The following is a 12,309-nucleotide window of genomic DNA, read 5'->3' as shown; positions in this document are numbered from 1 at the left end:
GCGCCCCCTCGGTGCTGCTCGCTCCGGGTTCCGGCGGGCGGTCCCCCGAGTGCAGCGCACTGGCCTGTGCGGCCCCGGGCCGCGCGCGCCCCTTTATAGGCGCCCGGCCCCCCCGGCCAGGGGCCCCCGCCGCGATTAGCATAATGTAGTATTTTCAGTTTCGACAACACGCCGCCCCGCCCCGCCCGAGGCCCCGCCCCCGCGCGCCCCCCATTGGCCGCGCGCGCGCACCCCCCGGGGCCGGGGGCGGGGCGCGCGGGCCAGGCCGCGGGCTGATTGGCGGCGGCGCGCGCGGCCGCGGGGGCGGGGGAGGGGCGGTAAGGTGACACCGCGGCGCCCCGCCCCCTCGCCCCATCCCCCCGCCCCCGCCCCCCGCCCGGCTCCTTTGTCTGCAGGCGGGGGCTCCGCGAAGGCGGCGGCGGGCGGCGGGGGGCGGCGGGGGGCGGCGGGGGCGCCCCGGGCCCGGCGTCCGGCAGGCCCGCCTCACCCGGCCCCCCGCGCCCGCGCCCGCCCGCGGACCGCGCTTCATCCCGCCGCTGCCAACTCGTCGCTGGCGGGCGGGACGGCGGCTGGGGCTGCCCCGCGGCCTGCTGCACCCCGGGCCGGTGACCCCGAGGGGTGCGGCGCCTGCAGTTTTAACACCCTTACTGACCCTAAGGCCCGCGAGCGGCCAGGGTGGCTGCACTCTGTCGCTGAGGGTGCTGTGGACTGAGCATCCTGAGAGCTTGCCCTCGGTCCCCTGGAGCCTGCCCAGTCTGCCACCGCTCTGGCCCCTGCCCGTCAAACTGGCACAGGCTGGCTGACAGTACCGTCTCCTGGGCTTTGCCCACTGCTTCACCGCCCCCATGCCCAGCACCCCAGGCTGGGCCCGGGGGGCTGACTGCCTGGCTGGCTCAAGGGTCCTGGGCTTTGCCCACTGCTTCACCGCCCCCATGCCCAGCACCCCAGGCTGGGCCCAGGGGGCTGACTGCCTGGCTGGCTCAAGGGTCCTGGGCTAGAGTGGATGCTGGACAGGCGGCCAGAGGCCCCTTCAGCAGCCGTGCAGGCCGGTATCCTAGAGCCTTTCCTGTGACTGGCCTCCCGGCCCAGCCTCATCCCTCCTCTCACAGGAGCAGGGTCCAGGGGGAGAGGGAGGACAGACAGGGAGACTGGCAGCTGGAGAGTCCAGGCAGGCTGCCACCTCTGCTGCAAGGGCTTCGCCTCTCCCCGCCTTCGTGGAGGGCCAGCACCCCTCAATTGTGCCCATGAGTATTTGTTGGTTGTTGCAGGAGGACACTTCAAACAACCAGGGGACATTCAAGCTGAGGGGCCCTGCTATGAAGATAGGGCCTACCACTAGGGAGGACCTGCCCAAGGTCACACCAGTTCCAGAGATCAGAGCCAGGGCCCAGTGACCCACCCACACCAGCCTTGGCCCCAGCTGGGCCAAGGGAGTCCTGGTTTCTCATCCGTTAACCTTCTCTGCCTTCCCCTTGGCCAAGCCTGTCCTGGGGCAGGGAGCCCCCCTTCATGGGCCAGGAGCAGCCCAGGTTGGGGTGGGGGTGCTGGATACCAGGCCTCTTGAGAGTCCAGCAGAGCCCTGGGCTCTCAGCACTCACCCTGGGTGAGCCCGTGAGTCTTCGAGAGCCACCTCTGGGGAGGAGAGAAAGCAAGTCTGACCAAACCACGGCCAGCCTGCCCCCAGGCCAGGTGGTTCCAGACACCAGGGGACGGGATGCTGTGATAGGATGCCTCTCTGGGTCTGGCAGACTCCAGGGCCCAGGCGCAGCTCACCCAGCAGCAGAGGGGGCCCAGACGGAGGGAGCAGCCAGGCTGAGGTGGACAGAAGAGGCGGGGCCCTCACCGTCAGAGGGACTGGCCTAGCAAACCAGGGGCTGTGAGGTGGGGGTGCTCATGCAGGCTCCCGGGCTCAGACAGAACTAAGCCAGCTCTGCAGGACCCTCCTGGTCAGAGAAAGGCCAAGGAGCGTGGCCCTGCTGGACTCAGAGACAGGGCCAGGTGGTGGACAGGGAAGGTGAGCAGGGCACTCCAGAAGGGGACACCAGAGTCCATGGCAACCCCGGGGCGCCTCTGCCACTACCTCCACCCAGGTACCTGCCCACGGAGGCCTGGGCTGGTGGGAGTCCGCCTCACTGTTGTAAGAAGAAGCTCACCCATGGGAAGGCTGGGGCAGGGCCTGGCGTGTGGTTGCCAGTGGGGAAACTGAGGCACTGGGCTAGCACTCAACCAGGGTCACGTGAAAGAGGCCCCGGCTGGGTCCCCAGTCTTCTGCCTGCCCGATTAACTTCCAGAGTCAGTGCTACCTCGGGAGCTGCTTCAGAGGCGGCCAAGGCAAGCTGAGTGAAGGGGTGGAGTTTTCAGCCCTCGGTGAGGCTGGGGCTGAGCCAGGAGTGGGAGACTGGGGAGTGGGTGCCCAAGTGTGTCAGGCCCACAGCGAGGAGGCCCTGGCCCTATGGGCAGTGAGGCTGAGTAGCTTTCGTAGGGGGTGGGAGGGTGGGCAAGGGTGGTGGCCGTGGGAAGGATCAGGTTCAGGGCTTGGGAATGGGGAATCCAGCAGTGTGGACGGAACCCAGCCGGAGGAGACCGGGGACCCTTCCTCTTCCTGAGGCTGGGGGCTGAGACTGTCTCCCCTGAGCCACAGAGAAGGGTGGGGAGGGGAAGGCGCAGTTTGAATTGAGGGAGAAGACTCCAACTGGCTGATTAAAACCTCTGGTTCCAGGAGCCAGGCTGCGTCCCCTCCCCCAGGCTAGGGGTTGGGACAAGCCTGGAGAAGGGCCGTCCAGGCACTGGGGGCTTGAGAGCCAGGCAGGAGAGGAGGCCCATTCTCCACCCACCCTAAGGGGGCCCCCGAGCAAGCAAACATCTGGTCTGGATACAACGATCAGGTTTCTAGATTGTAATGAGAAATAGCTCCCAAGGAAACCGAAGGAACAATTTTTGTACTCTGTTTTGCTGAGAACAGAATGGGGAGGGGGTTGGTCCCCGAGGGGCCGGCTGTGCTCAGCAAGGACGGTTTCTGGAGCTGCCCTGACATCCCAAATCCTCCATGCATGGGAGCGGGGGACCCCATTTGTCAGTGCGGGGGGGGGGCCACCCACTGCGCTTTCCTGCCTGGCCCCCTTCTGAGCATTTTGCATGTCAGTCATGCTCATCCCAGTCCACTGGAGGGTCAGAGTAAGTGCTGTTTGCCCACCGCATCAGCTTGCTTCCCCCTTGAGCTCACAGGAGACTGCACTTTCCAGCCCCACGCCAGCAAGGTGGGGCCACAAGACCAGTTTGGGCCACAGAACGTGGACAGAAGTGCTAGGCGCCACTCCAGGCCTGGCCATCAGATCTGTCCAGGTAACCCTCCTCCTCCTCCTCCTCCTCCTCCTCTCTTGTCCCCCCTCTGATATGAGATGGGGGTCCCCAAGACTCCTGGGGGACAGCAGAGCCTCTGGGAGGAAGGAGCCTGGCTCCCTGAGTGACCCTGAGGAACAGACCCACCAGCACCCTTGGCTCACCCAAGTTGACTGTGATGAAAACAAGAAATAAACTTTTATTGTGAGTTAAGCCACTGCAAACTTGGGGCTGTCCGTTGGAGCACCTAGTGCTACTTGCCCTGGTAACACACATGACGTGGGTACATTTCACTGGGCATTCTACAGAGGAGGAAACTGAGGCTTGGGAAGATTACATCACTCACTCGGGCTCCCATGGGTGATTCCCCCAGCCCAGATAGCCTGACTGCACAGCCGCTCTGCTTTGCGCCAGGAAAACCAGAGATGAGCAAAACAACTCAGGGAGGGGCTCCTGGCTTAGGGGACACTGCGCCTCCGTTAAGGGTGATGGAAACGTTGGGGACAGTTAACAGTGATGGTGGGACAGCACAATGAGCATATTTAACGCCAGTTAACTGTATGTGTGAAGATTCTGGAAATGACAAATGTTTTGTTACTTATATATTTATCACAATTAAAAAAAAAAGGCAATCAGAATCTTAGATTCTCGGGAGGAGACTAGGGTAGTTTTAAGTTCACCCAGGTGCCACGCACGTATCAATCTTCACAACAGCCTCCACGGCCAGTATCGGGGGGCCCCTTTTTACAGCCGAGGCTTGAGAAGGCAAGTCCTTGTCCAAACCGTCCCATCCAGGCAGCTGCAGAGTTGGGTTAAGCCCAGGAAGCCCCGTCCACGGCTCCACGCTGCCACCTGGTGGCTGATGTCCACACCGCAGCCTTCCCTGGTTCTCCCGAACCTCCTGGGCGCGGTGGCATGGGACAGCCAGAATAACTCGACCCCATCAGAAATGTGCCCCGCAGGTGGCTCCTCAGGGCTGGGGTGGCTATGCTGAAGAAGGGAGTGGGCCTCACCCATGGCCCACCCACCATCTTCCTTCCAGAGCCTTCTCAGCCTGGGAACCAGCATGAGGGTGTCAGCCATATGCCCAAGGCAGCGCGGGGCTGGACCATGGCAGGTGGGCTCCAGACCCGAGTGAGGCGGGGGACTGAGAAAGGCAGGGAGCACTGTAACCATTTCTGTAAGCCCATGGGGTAGTCTGTGTGCCTGGGTAGTCTCTGGGCAGCATTGGCTGAGGGCCCACTATGTGACCACCACAGAGCTCCCAGGGACCCTTCAAGGTGTGTCCACGTGTCTGTACTGCCCCCTGTCCCACTGCCTTCCGGGACTGCTGTCTGAGGCAGATCTCCTGAGGAGGCTGGAGGAGGCAAAGCAAAGGGACAACAGCAGCAGCCACTGAGGCCTGGGGCCTTCTCCATGCCCAGCCCTACACCGGGCCTTGGCTCCTTGCCTCGCTTGATCTTCTCAAGAACCAGGGACGGATGTGCTTTTCTGCCCCTTTACAAGGGAGAGGGCCCTGGTGGTGCAGTGGTTAAGAGGTTGGCTGCTAACCAAAAGGTTGGCAGTTCGAATACACCAGCGGCTCCTTGGAAATCCTTTGGGGGCAGTTCTACCCTGTCCTATAGGGTCACAATGACTGGTTGCGTTTTACAAGGGAGGCGACCGGGCTCAGAGATGTCAAGCAAGCTGCCTGCGATCACCCAGCAGTCCATAGCTGTGCTGGGGCTTGGGCTGGGTCTGCCTCACTCCCAGCCCTGAGCCCCTCCACCAGCTTCTGGGATGGGCAAGTGGGACACCAAAGCAGGAAGGGAAAACGTCAAGGGTCCTGGAGTGAACCTCCCCTGCCCCTTCCCCAGCCTTGGAGCTGGGATGGACATCTGAAGCAGGTACGCTGCCCAGGACAGGCTGCCCCCTCAGGTGCACCCCGACTGCCTTTCACCCCCAGGCAGAGCCCTTACTGCCCCTTCCAGCTCCCCCAGCCTGATGGGGCTGCCCACCCACCAGCAGCAGGGGCTGGCCCTGGACTGGCAGCCGAGCTACGAGCTGGACCCAACTCTGTCTTTGAGCCCTGTCAAAGACCCTGCCCACTCTGAGCCTCCACCTTCTTTCTCCCCCATAAAATGTGGACGGTGGCCGCTGCTGCCCCGACAGTCGTCCCCGAAGCCTGGGGGCCCTGAGGGGCACGAGGAGTTACAGATTAACTCTCCAGCCCCAGTGCCGGCCTCCACAGGGGAGGTTTCCCCGGCGCATTTGGCGGGGGCCCAGCAGCCGCCAGGAACATTCTCCCGCACCAAGTTCCCGCGCTGGGCTTGGCTCAGCACCCCCCTCCCCCAGCACGGGCTGTTCTCGGAGCGGCTGCCAGGCACGTCCTCCGCAGGTGCCGGCCCCTGGCGACACGTCTGCATGCCGCATGATGATGTTTGGTGGGCTCAGATTACAGGGGTGGCCTTGTGCTGGGGGTCCGGGGTTCCTGGCTCCTGGAACCAGGGGGGCCCCATAGGGGAGGCTGAGAGAAGCAACTGGAACAGGGCGACCCTGTATGGGGGGTAGGACTGCGCCCCTTGGGGGTCTCAAGTCTGGCAAGCCCCTTGTCCCAATTTGCCTAGGATTCTGGTTTCTACAGTGAATGTCCCAGGAGCTGAGGAGGGGTTGGTCTCCTGGGCAGGGGCAGATCTCCCAGGGCAGGGGCAGGGAAGGAGGAGGGTCTCGGGGGCATATGGGGACCCATGTCAGGCACCCCCCATGAGTCCTTCCCTCCCACACACGGGACACACCCTGGAGGAGACCCAGGCCTGGCCTCACCCTTCACCAGGGAAATGGGGAGAAAAGCAGACCCCCCTCCCTGCTCCAAGGCCTGGTCCCCAGAGCCCCAGATGGCTCCGAGAGTGTGGTGGGCACGATCATGCCTAGCCCTGTGCAGGGTGGCATCGTCCTCCTTTAGGGCTGAGGAAACTGAGGACCAGAGAGGTGGGGTGACCAGCTGGCAGTCCCCCCTTTCAACAGCAAGCCAAGAGCATAGTGAAGGAGCAGGCGACTATGTCCTCTTTGGTCGTGGTCAGGAAGGGGGAGCCTTTATCACTCAGTCATTCGTTCATTCATCACCTTGCCAAGGGATCTTGGGACCAGTACAAGCTTGGAGGTGTAAAGGCGGCCCAGCTCCCTCTCTGCCCACCTGTGTGGACGCTGCCACAGGCCACAGGCAGCAAACAGTAGGTGCTCAGCAGACAGAGCCCTGGGCCAGGCCAAGTCTGCCTGCCTGTCCACCCACCCGCGGCAGCAAGGCCCTGAGGGCCAAAGCTGGGTGTTTTCTGCCCCCTGGTGTCCAGAGCCGGCACAGTAGCCCGGGGGAATCAGGAGAGCCCCGCCCACCTGGAGCTGCCCCAGCCCAGCCTGCTGCCCCCGCCTAACATCTGTGGGGACTTGGGCAAAGGCCTGGCTGTCTCTGAACTGGAGGTCCCTCAAGTCTAAGACAGGGTCTCCCAATGTGGTCCTTGGGGCCCCGGGGGTGGAACCTCATTTTCAAAGCCAACACCCTTAGGTGCTTTGAGGGGGGCTGTCACTCACACCTCAGTGGGAATTACAGGTTCTGCCACGACCTCCTATCCTGGAAAAGGGGTCGGAAAGGGGGGCCAGCAGCATGAGGGAAGAGGGGGCAGGCACAGGGCCACCCTCCCCTCCTGCTTCTTCCCCTCTGGCTGCCCTCGGCCCCTCCTCCCTCCTTTCTAGTCACCCCCAGCTCCTCCTCTTCCTGCCCTGCCCCCACACCCAGCCCTGGGCTGTGCCCCAGCCCCCTCTGGGTTGGTGGCTTCCGTGAGGGCTGCTGACCAAAGCCCCTGGGCTGTAGCGAGCTCCAAGGCCGTGCTGTGCCTGACAGCTGCCTGCAGGCCTGGGTGGCCACATGTGGACAAACACACCTTTTGTTACAAGACTCAAGTGTGTTCAGCACAACAATCGCCATAGTGCCCATCTCTGGGCTGGGGGCCAGGGAAAGCCTGGCCGTGGGAGAGACACAGGCCCTCCTCAGGCGGGGCGAGAGGTGGACAGGACAGCAGGTGTGAAGGGACGCGTGGCCCACGCCCTCCAGAGAGCTCTACAACCTCAGGAGATCCTTCGGGTGACCAGGAAGCGTCCAGGACCCTCCTCCATGCTGCCATGACCCCTGACCACCAAAGGCCATCTCGATCATCTATGGCAACTGGGGGGTATTCGTGCTGTGATGATGGGAAACGGGGTGTGGTGGGAGCCCCCCATTTGGGCCCAGCACCTAGGTTGGGATGTAGAGGGCAAGCCTGAGGCAGTTGGGAGTGAGGGATCCCAGGCTGAGGAATCCCCCGTGCCCAGACCCCGAGGGGCTGTGACAGCCAGGACGGGAGAGGATCAGGGGCCTAACATGGAGGACCCAGGAGTCCAGTTTGGAGGCCTGGGTCCTGTGTATGGATGATGGATGCCGCTCAGGCAGGCAGGGCATGTTGGTGCCCCAGGCCAGCACAGGGCTGGAGAACAAGAGGGGAAAGACCGGAGCACTCTGGGACCCTTGGATGTGTGACCTCGGGCACGTGGCTTGACCTCTCTGTGCTGTCTTCTCATCTGGGCAGCTTCTGATGAGGCTTGGAGGCCAGGCCTGCAGGTGCCTGGCCCAGCGGTTCACCCTGAGCAGGTGGGGGCATCACCCTCACTGTCATCAGTCTCTCCCACTGGCCCTCAAAGTGCTGGCAGGGGACAGACCCGCAGCCAAGATCCCGCCCAGCCACCATTCCAACTACAACCGAACGTTCTCTCTGAGCCCAGGGAACACTCCGGCTTGCAGGCAGTTTTCCACCCTCCTCCCCTCCAACAAGGGCACTGGCGGATCTGGTCACGGGAGCTCCCTGATAAACCATCAGGCTGGAGGGGGTGCCTTTACAAGATGAGTGGCTTAGACAGCGCAGGCCCTCAAGAGTTCAGGGGGGCTGTGGAATACAGATTGCCAGATGCGACGCCAAGGCTCCGTCTTCACCTAACCCTCCGCCTGTTCCACCCAGTGTGGCACGCCCACCCACATCCAGTATGCCCTATCCAGTGCCAGCTGGACACAGGTCCGTCCACCACTGGTGGAGCCCCTCTGTGAGTAGACTAGCCCCCTCAGTCCTCATGAGCCTACGGGGCAGGGCACAGTGTTGGCCCCATTTCTCAGATGGGAACACTGAGGTCAGGTCAAGGCCCGTGAAGCAGTGGAGATGCCAGCACAGCTGGTCTGACTCGACTTTGAGACTGGGGCCTCGCCGCTGGGTGCCGGTTCAAGCTGCCCCTCCCTGGTAGGATCACCCCAGGTTTTGATTTGCATCCAGACATTGCCCAAGTGTGGACATTAGCCATGGTGTTCTGGAAGGGCATCACAGAGGGTGTCTGGTTTTCCGGGTCTGGTCCCAGCTTGGTCATTGTTGGCAGTGTGACCTCGAGCGGCCCTCTCTCGTTTGACCGTTCACTGTCCACTCCACGGCATCTCCCCAGCGAGCAGGGCTCCCAGCAGAGGCTGGACCTCAGGGCTTCTGGGCTTGCCAGAGCAGAAACAGGTGGGTAAGCCAGGACTCGGGGAGGGTCTGTGCTGGGACCCATGGGTGAAGGGGATCAGCCAGCAAGGGGAACATTCTGGGCCGCAGGGACATGGAAGGCAGGGCACAAGGCCGGGGCCCCCTCCCCTACTGCCTTGCTTTGCAAACTGTGAGGGAGGCCCAGTAGGGGCACCTGGTGCTGGCAGATGGAGCTAAGTCACTGTGCCAGAGGCCCTGGGGCCACAGAGACACCTTAGCAAGCCAAGTGGCCAAGACCGCAGTGCCCAGAGCACCTCCCGAGATGTGGTCAGTGTGGCTGCCCCAACAGAAACCCAATAGGCAGGTGCCCTGAGACGCCACTGCATGAGAGGTTACAACCCCGGCACCGCTGAGGGGTCTTCTAGGGCCAGAATGGGCGTGTGGGTTGTGTGACCCCTCTTCTCAGGAGTCCTTCCTGCTTCTTTCTGGATTCTGGATCCTGGTGGACGAAGGTTTTAGAAAACGCTGGATGGGGGTGGGGTTTCAGAGCAAACAGAGGTCCCTTCTAGTTGGGCCAGGGCCAAACAGAGGCCTTGCATGGGGGTGGGGAGGATGCAGGTACCAAAGAGACGGGTGTTTGCAACCTCTGGTCGATAAGGAAGGTGCCAGCTGGTGGGGACCAGGTGCCAGGACCAACAGGGGGAGAAGCTTGTTTACACCGCCTGCCCTGCCTAGGTTTCCCCTGCCCAGCGCTTGGTGAACAGGTGAACAAGTGTGCGGCTGCTTTCCTGTGCTATCCTCTGCCCTCTGCTGGCTGCTGGCAGCTTCCCCTCCGGCCTCACTGGTGGACATCCCCTCCTTTGGAGCTGCAGTTCTTGCCCAGGTGTGCAAGTCAGGCAAAGCATCCCTGAGAGGGCCTGGAGGCTGGGCCTTCTGACCAGTCCCACCTCCGGCCCCCTCCTCCTGGCAGCCTTTGCCGGGACTCAGACTCTGGAAGGTTCCTCAGCACTCACATGGTGCCTACAGAGGACGGGGCAGCAGTGCCCAGCAGGTCAGAGAAGAGCGGGTGAGGCCAGGCCTCCCAGGGCTGCCTGACTAGCCCGTCCACCCTGGGCTCGGGCTGTTTGAACCCACCCTACCAGACTCAGCCTGGCTGTGGAGCTGACCACATCAAGGCCCCGATCCTGCTCCTGTGCCAGGATTCGGGTGGGGGGCCTTCTGAGCCCGTGGCTCCCAGGACAGTCCTGCCAGGCCAGACCCTCCTGGCCTGGGGGTCTGTCCCACTTGGGGACGCTCAGAGGGGTCTCACCCAAGGTGCCCAAAGACAGACCCATCTGCAAGATCTGGGGGCCCGCTGCTGGCTGAGTTTTAAACCAGCCAGGTTCTCCAGAGACACAGAACGGTGAGGTGTTTGGAGAAAGATTTATTTTAAGGAACGTGGCTCACGTGATTCTGGGGCTTGGCAAGTCCCAAATCCGCAGGTCAGGCGGCAGGCCGGACACCCCTGCAGACTTGCTCCCCAAAATCTGTAGGCCAGGAGAGGAGAGTATGGGGAGGTGGGGAGCACGCAGGACCCTGCCCCAGCCAAAATCTTGGTGGCTTCCCTGAGCGGGGTCTTTGGGGAATAATGAGAATAACAAGGAGCCTCGGGGAACACACTCCTCCAAGCACTTCCCTGTAATAACTCAGGTGACACCTTGCTCACTAAGAAGGGCGCTCGGCCCTCCCTCCCCACACCCACATCAGGAAACCTCCTCGGCCTGCCCTCCAGAGTGTACAGTACCCAGCCATCCCACACACCCCACCACCACCAGGATCCGAGCCACGGCACCTCTCATCTGGGTCTCTGCAGAAGACGCCTGAGCTGACCCCACCCTCACTGACACGCACACCCACACTGCGGCCAGAAGATTCTTCTGGAAACTAAGGCAGGTTTAGCCTCCTTCTAAAGCTCTCATTGGAAACCCTGGTGGCGTAGTGGTTAAGTGCTATGGCTGCTAACCAAGAGGTTAGCAGTTCGAAACTGCCAGGCGCTCCTCGGAAACTCTATGGGGCAGTTCTCCGTCCTATATGAGTGGGAATCGACTCGACGGCAGTGGGTTTGGTTTTTTGGTTTTGTAGCTCTCATCTGACAGTAACAAATGCCACAGTGCTCACACTGCGTGTGTAATTCACGCATGCATCATAGTTACGTTCCATTGTCTGCACACAGCTACACACACACACTGATTGCAAGCGTCGCTGGGCAGGGGTCTCGTGTTCACTCTGTGCTGAGTATCCCAGGCACCTGGCACAGAGCCCACACACAGTAGGTGCTCAATAAATGTTGGGTAAGCGAGCCTGCCTGTTTCACGACTCGTCCCCATTTCAGCTCAGGGGTGGGCACCCCTGTCCAGCCTGACCCCAGTCTCCCAGGGGCCTTAACACCCAGCGCACAGTGGCTAGGGCCTCTCCGCAGAGCACTGCCCACCACATCCTCCACTTCAGCCCTCACGGAGCCACCAGGACCCACCAGCCCTCTGTGCTCTGGGTCTCACAACCCCTGTCTCCAGACTCAACATTGCCCCCTTGCCCCCTCCACACCCTCTGCCAAGCCCCATCAAGTGCTCTCGGTCCCTGCTTTTGGTCCCGAAATACACCAAACTGGGGAACGCCTCTACGCGCCACGCTGTTCCCTTGGCCTGGATGCCTCTCCCGCACTGGGTCCATTGTGTTCATCCTTGAGATGTCTCCTCCTCCGAAAATCCTTTCCCCCACCTTCCTGATGGGGAGAAGCCCTCCGTGATGACTGGGGCTCGGTGTGGGCCCCATTGGGTACAGAGGAGAGAGTCTCCGAGAGCCTTTGTTGAGCAGCTAAGACAGCAGCTTAGCCCCCCTGCTCTCCCCGCCCCCATAGCCGCGCAGCCAGTCTGGGGGAGGAAGACTGAGTCCAGGGGCTCAAGCTTCCATGTGCTCCTCTCTTCTTCCAGCCCAAAGAGCAGTTTTCTCACGCTTCCTCCGGATCAGGAAGTTCCCCGCCTCCAGCCCCTGGTCAGATCCCATTGTTCCTGCTCCAACCAGTTCCCAACACCCACAGGCGCTGCTCAGCGAAGGAGAAAGGGAGCAGTGAGTAGCCAGTCCCACGTGCTCCAGGGGCCCTCGGGCTTCCTGCCCCCACCCCCTCTGCTCCTCACCTCAAACTCCTGCCCCGACAACCCGGAAGGAGCCCGGGATGGGCAACCTCCTGGCCAAGTCTGTGGGAAGCAGCCAGGCCCAGGAGCCTGGTAGGACCTGGAGGGGATGGTGGGGGGGGCTCTGGAATCTCTTGGGAACAGACCATCCCTGCCCTGGAGCCATCTGGGCCTTGCTCCCACCCCTCCCCACCCCCCCCACAGGAGTCCGGAACCCAACACCATCCTCATCCACCTCCCCAGGCCAGTGCCCTGAGCAGCCCCAGGAAACTCTGGCTGTCACCCTGGGC

The 12,309-nt window shown here is 62.4% G+C and overlaps 1 protein-coding gene across 3 annotated transcripts in view; it reads left to right on the top strand.

The window, feature by feature from the left end:
* The first annotated feature begins 12,042 nt into the window (after positions 1-12,042).
* The window catches only part of SLC22A18 (solute carrier family 22 member 18), a 29,583-nt gene continuing 29,316 nt past the window's right edge, over positions 12,043-12,309 (top strand). The window contains exon 1 of one of the 3 annotated variants that reach the window (XM_049892828.1): positions 12,043-12,112. The gene's annotated coding sequence lies outside the window, so the exon portion shown is untranslated. The remainder of the gene's footprint in view (positions 12,113-12,309) is intronic. The other 2 variants (XM_049892827.1, XM_049892826.1) reach the window with 2 other exon arrangements.

Source organism: Elephas maximus, chromosome 7 (genome assembly GCF_024166365.1).
Source record: "Elephas maximus indicus isolate mEleMax1 chromosome 7, mEleMax1 primary haplotype, whole genome shotgun sequence".
Classification (NCBI taxonomy): Eukaryota; Metazoa; Chordata; class Mammalia; order Proboscidea; family Elephantidae; genus Elephas; species Elephas maximus.
The sequence above is the reverse complement of the archived record's forward strand: the minus strand, read 5'-3'. Positions and strand labels throughout refer to the sequence as shown.